Below are 6,418 nucleotides of genomic sequence, written 5' to 3'. Positions count from 1 at the left end.
CATCTATTTTTATGACAACTTTCTCTACCAGCTGTAGGTTATTTTGGACTAGGTACTTTGTCTCACTTATTTTTGTACTTCAGTGACTAGCTGTACAGCCCAGTCCATGCTGCTCATTGGATGAAATAATAGTCATTTCTTCATTTCTGTCTTATCCATTGTGAGTCTAGAACGGCTGCAAAGAAAAAGTCATTACTTAGGGTAAGAGAAAACATATTTCACAAAAGCTCCAAAATCTATGTTTCCAGTAATCGGTTGGGGTTTACCTGTCACAGATAACAAGGATTTTAATTGCTTAGAGCCACAAAGCAGGCAGTGCTTTGACAACCATTGGTTTTTCACTCTGTCAAGTATAAGTGTACCAGCACTAACTACACATTTGATATCAAGAGCTCACATGGGTAATATTAAGATGGCTGGTGCTAAGATACTTAGAACACAATAATTTATTTAATTTCAAAATAGTTCTTACCATAGGAAAAAATATTTTATGAACTTAGATTAATATATTTTATTATGTCTCATAGAGTTCTCTTGGATTCTTTGAATGCATTTTGCTTCTGTACAGATAATATGACCTAGTTAAAATGTCTTCATTGTATACAAAGACTCTTTCTTAAGGACCTTTTGTACTTCAGTATTTTATTTGTTAAGAATATATGCAAAAAATTTTTTTTTCATTTGGTCATGAGCTAGTTCTTGAAGAGAATGTTTGAATAAAAACTGTTTATAGCTGGCATTAATATATGTCATGTTCTAGAAATTAGACAAGCAATATAGATACAAATATGTTCATTTTCTCCCTTTCCCATCAAATTTGAGGTCACTCTAAGGAGTACATCTAAGAGCTATGGAATTTTTGTCTTCATATTTTTTCTCTGCTCATTCCCACAAACACACTGCAATGCATGGAGGTGGGGTGTTAGGGTGATCTTTTTGTGCACTGTGTAAATATTGTCTTTACAATCTTCCAAAGGCTTGTTTCTGTGCAGGATGGGGTGGGGGCAGAGTGTTGAATGCCGACCAGGTCTTTGGTATTGTTATTCCAATTATTCAGCATCTGCCGCATACATGTTTTGTAAACTCACCTCCCGACTGTTTTAATAAAAAGCTGAGAGCCTATAGCAAAGGAGGAGAGACTAGGCAGGTTTCCAGCAGAGACAGGAACTCTGGGAAAGGGTCAGGCATGGAAGAACGTGCCAGTCAGATGAGTGGAAGAAGTAGGCCAGGATTGAAGGAGAGGTAACTAATGAGCCGCATGGCAGAATTGTGAGCAAGTCAAGGTCAAGCTAAAGCTATAAGTCCAACCATTCATAGATAAATATAAGTCCTGGTGTCTGGGACAGGCATAGAAAGTCCCAATGGTTATATGGGGCTTATCAATGAGTATAGTAATTATAAAAATTATTGAGCTCTTTCCATATAGAAGAAATCATATTAAGAACATTAGAAGAGGCTGAAAGAGATGGCTTAGCAGTTAAGAGCATTGGCTGCTCTTCAAAAGAACCTAGGTTCAATTCCCAGCACCCAAATGGGGGATCACATGCCCTCTACCACACCAGTCCAGGGGTCCAATGCCCTCTCCTGGCTGGCCTGGATAATACACATGCCTGGTGCATGGGCATACATGCAGGCAATATACTTTTACACATAAATCCAATCAATTAATTTAGTAAAGAACACCAGACAATGACGTCATTACTACATTGAACATGGAAAATATGCCAAATACACTGATTTGAACTGAGTTCTACTCTGAGTCTAAATGTCTGACACTTCCTGAAAAGCTTTTCTACTTTTTAATTTGAGCTTTTAAAAACTTGTTTATGCACAGTGAGGCATTTTATGATACACAAAAAGAGAAAAGAAAATGAATATGAAAATCCTCTTTCACTATTTTCCAAATTTATAATTTTTGCTCTCAGTGGTAGCTGTTGCTGACAATTACATTAATGCTCTATAGATTTTCCTAATACAAAAGAGTCAAATACATGAATATTTTATCTAAAAAAATTGAACATGCAAATACTTCTTTTTCTTTTGGTGTGTGTGTCTGTGGGAAATTGTCTTCAGTATAGGTTGATATAAAAAGATCCACTGTAGGCAGCACCATTCCCTAAACAGTAGATCTGATAAAAGAAAGGAAAAAGCAAGATAATACCTAGAAACAATTGGCAAACGGGCAGCATAATTGCATTTTATTTCTCCCTGCCCTTGACTGTGAATGTGTGTGTGTGTGTGTGTGTGTGTGTGTGTGTGTATTGAATATTTGTCAGTTTACCTTAGTCTCCTTCAGGTTTTCAAATTTCCCTTTCAATGAAGATTTTAGCTTCATTTCATTATATTTTTTATCTGTTCTAGTTTTATTTCTGTTACTATGACAAAATACCCCAATCAAAATTAACTTAGACAGTAAATAAATTCGGCTTGTAATTCCAGACTATGGTTTATCATTGAGGGGAAGTAAAGGCATGAACTAAGCACTTCACACCCACAGTCAAGAGCAAAGAAAAATTAAATACACCCCTGCTATCTATTTGCCACTTGTTTCTAGGTATTATCTGGCTTTTTCTGTCTTATATAAGACTTATTGCCTAGGGAATGGTGCTGCCAAAAGTGGGTCATTCTACATAAACCTTTACTGAAATCTGTTTCCCACAGACATACTCAAAAACTATGATCTAGATAAACTCTTAGTGGAGGCTCTATTCCCAGTCATTTTTTACTGCTATTATGTTCTCACTTTTAAAATATTCACAGATATAATCACTTCATTGACAAATCCTTAATTTTCATATTTTTTCTAACCTCCTTTTCCTCTTAAAAAAGAAAGAAAAGAAAAAAAAATCACAATCCTGGTAGTGGTAGATTTTCAAAAAATAGCCATTATTCTTTCTTCCTTTTTCCATATCCTCTATAGCTCGGCAACCTTTCTTATTAAAAGATATCTTGTTTTTCCAATTAAAAAAATGTATCTAACCTTGTGATCTGGCTGACAGTAGGCTGCAGAAAGTGACATCCCAATAGTTCTGAGAATAAGTCACAAAACATCTGGGATTCTACAGTTTTCTCTGGGCACTCACAACTGTCATTGTAAATGAGGCTGGGCTTTGCTTTTTCTAGAAGCTAGCATTAGAGGTCTTAATTTAGAGAAAGAATATCCCACATCAGCTTTAAGGTGAATAACTTGCTGTGGAGCTAATGGATTGAACTTCCATGTTCCCTAGGGAGTTTGGTGAAGGAAGGGGTAGTCTTCACAAAGAAAACAGCAACCCTGGGTTATCTGTCTTATGGTAAGGTGACTCACAGTACATCACACCAAAACACATAAAATAGGATGTTACATTACCTTTACTTCTGTATGAATTACCTTAATTTAAATGTGGAAACTAGCTAAATTTTTGTTTTCATTTCTTTTGTGATAGAAAATGGGAACATAATGATGGTTTAGAATTATCCTTGATTGACTGGAAAGTATATTAATTGAGAGATCAGTTTTTTAAAGTGCAGATACAACATATTAAAATTAATTTACATTAGCATTACCCTCCTTTTCTTGATTTTGCCAACATCTTTTTTTTTAAATGAGAAATTCAAATTAAAATAACCAAAAAAAGTAAAAGATATTTTATGGTCATTATTATTATTATTATTATTATTATTATTATTATTATTATTATTAGTAGTAGTAGTAGTAGTAGTAGTAGTAGTAGTAATAGTAATAGTATTTTAATTTATAGAAAACTCACAGAGTAACAAACATATAAATACTGCCTTTCCTGTGGCCATTTTTGTAACCAGATGTTGTATTCCAGTAGGCAAGGAGAAACATCTAAGAGTTGATTTAAAATCTGGGAAGATGGCTCACTTGTAAACATGCTTGCTATAAAAGCATGTTTGATTCCCAGCACCCACTTAAGAAACTAGGCATGTTGTTCTATGTCTGTAACCCCAAAAGAAAAAGGAGTATTTGCATGTTTAAATTTAAAAATACATATGCATATATATGCTTGAGCATATATCTGCATTTTATGTATTGGAAAATGTTTGTAGAGCATTCATCTAATCAATTTGGAAAAGTAGAGACGAGTATCTCTGGGAAGCATTGGCCATCCAGTCTTGCTGGATTCCAAGTGAGCTCCAAGTTCAGTGAGAGACCTTGCTCCGAAACAAACAAATCATCAGCAGCAGCAACACAATCGATAAAGAGAGGTAAAGACACCGGTGGACAAGAGGAGGAGTGTCTGCCAGTCTCAGGGATGTGCGCGGATTTAGTCTCCAACTGCCGCTGTTTGAGAAGGCTTAGGAGGCATGGCCTCTTTGAAGCTGGAGGCAGGCTTTGCAACATTAACGACTCCTAGCTTTCTCTGCTTTGTGCTTGTTGCTCAAGGTGTGAGCTACCAGCTTGCTGTGCCTGACATGCCTGCTTCCTGCTCCATACTGTCCACGGCACCATTACCATGGGTTGCCTGAGATCACTAACATAACATCATCTTGTTCCAATTCCATTTTGTGTTTGCTTAGACAGTTCTAAGGACTAATCCCACCCCATCCCCCATGGTCATGTTTGTCTTAGCAACACATTTGAAATTCCCATGGCCTTGACCCTGATCCAGATGAACTAACTAAAGTAATTAATCTAAAATAAATAGAAAAGTTATGGCAAAAATAATTGGCATGTCATGTTATATCTAAGCTAATTACTCTTCCAGGAAGGAGCATTTCAAGGTTTCTTTCACCCTCATCTAACTTTGATGTAAATTAAGGCCTTTATGGGCTTTGCCTTTAAAAACTGAGCTTGAGATGTTTTAGAGACAGAGGCCCTGTCTGGCCATCAATAAAGAGGACTTAAAACTTGTAATTGGCTTGATCAGCATTGCTGTAATACCTGTCTTGTGTCTATTGTTTCTCCCTGGAACCGTAAGCCTAAACTAACTCATTCTTTCATGGGTTACTTTGGTCACAGTGTTTTGTCACAGTAGTAGAAAAATAGCTAATGCAATGTATTTACTTAAAATATTTGGGGTTATTGAGATTGGAAAGATGATTCAGTAATTAAGTGCACTTGAAAAAGGCCTGGGATCAGTTCCTAGTACCTGGGCTCAGTTCTTAGCACCCACATGGCATCTTACAACTGTCTGCGACTCCAGGTCTAGGGACTCTGACATCCTCTTCTGGCTTCTACAGCTGCCAGGCACATGCATACTACACACACACATGTGTGGACAAAACATGCTTATACACAAAAATAAATAATTTAAATTTTGAGATTATCATTGCCATGTCATAAATGAGTCTTTCTAAGACTCAGAAGGAAAGTCACTTGATAATGGTAGAGAGCTGGCAAAGGACACTAGTATCATTGTACTACATTTTTTCTTTTTATCTGAAGGTGGAGGCATTTCTCTAAATGTTAAAGGTAGAGAAAACGATTAACATCTAGCTCCCCAATAAAAGAAGTTACCAAAGAACTCCAGACTATTCAAAGGAGATGAAAATAAAGGAAAACATTAACTAATTTTGTGTCATCCTTTAAAAGCATTTTACAATGACTACCTCAATCATAACACTGATCTTTATGGCAAAGATTCTTTTCTTTTTCTAATTTCGGAAAAAGACAAATTGAAGATAATATGCTCAAAAGGAGACACCTCAAACACCTTGCTAATAGGAAGCAGATATGCGGAAGATAACATCTAGAGGGCTTTGCAGTGGACAAACCAGTTGCTACAATCTCTCTGTGAAGGAGAGAAGGGTTCAGACACAGGAAGAGTAGAATCAGATGGCTGTGCTTCTTGGTTGGATTCTGTTAAACAGAACTCATAGATGTGGAGAGATGAATGACAGCCATACCTCATGGAAGTTTTAATATCATACAGAGAGTTCTTATATATGAAATCAACTAATATATATTAAAATATCTCTCTATACAAAATGTATATATGGAACTCTATAATATACATCAACTAATATATATAATTAACTAATATTTATATATACATTACATATTGAATATATATACACAAATATATATATATATATACATATATATATATATATATATATATATAAAACGTCTTTACTTCAAACCTAATTTTGATTTATGTGGATCTAAATACTTGAGAAAACACAACAATTGGTTGATTTCATTTCACCATTTACATAAATTTGCATTTCTCATTTCCCAGTGCAATGTGTAGTAGCCAGCCATTTGAATTTGCCTGGAATTTACCCATTTTTAACACTGAAATCCCTTGTTCTCCAGTAAGCAAGCCATTTACCATGCTACATACATTGTAAACCTGATAACAAGTTAATAAAGGTACATGTCTTCAAAAGTTCATTTGGTTCCACTCCAGTTTTCTAGATTTTGCTTTTTCAGAATATAACAATGTTATCTTAAACTCCATTTTGATTT

Source organism: Micromys minutus (assembly GCF_963924665.1).
Source record: "Micromys minutus genome assembly, chromosome: 25".
NCBI lineage: Eukaryota > Metazoa > Chordata > Mammalia > Rodentia > Muridae > Micromys > Micromys minutus.
The sequence above is the reverse complement of the archived record's forward strand: the minus strand, read 5'-3'. Positions refer to the sequence as shown.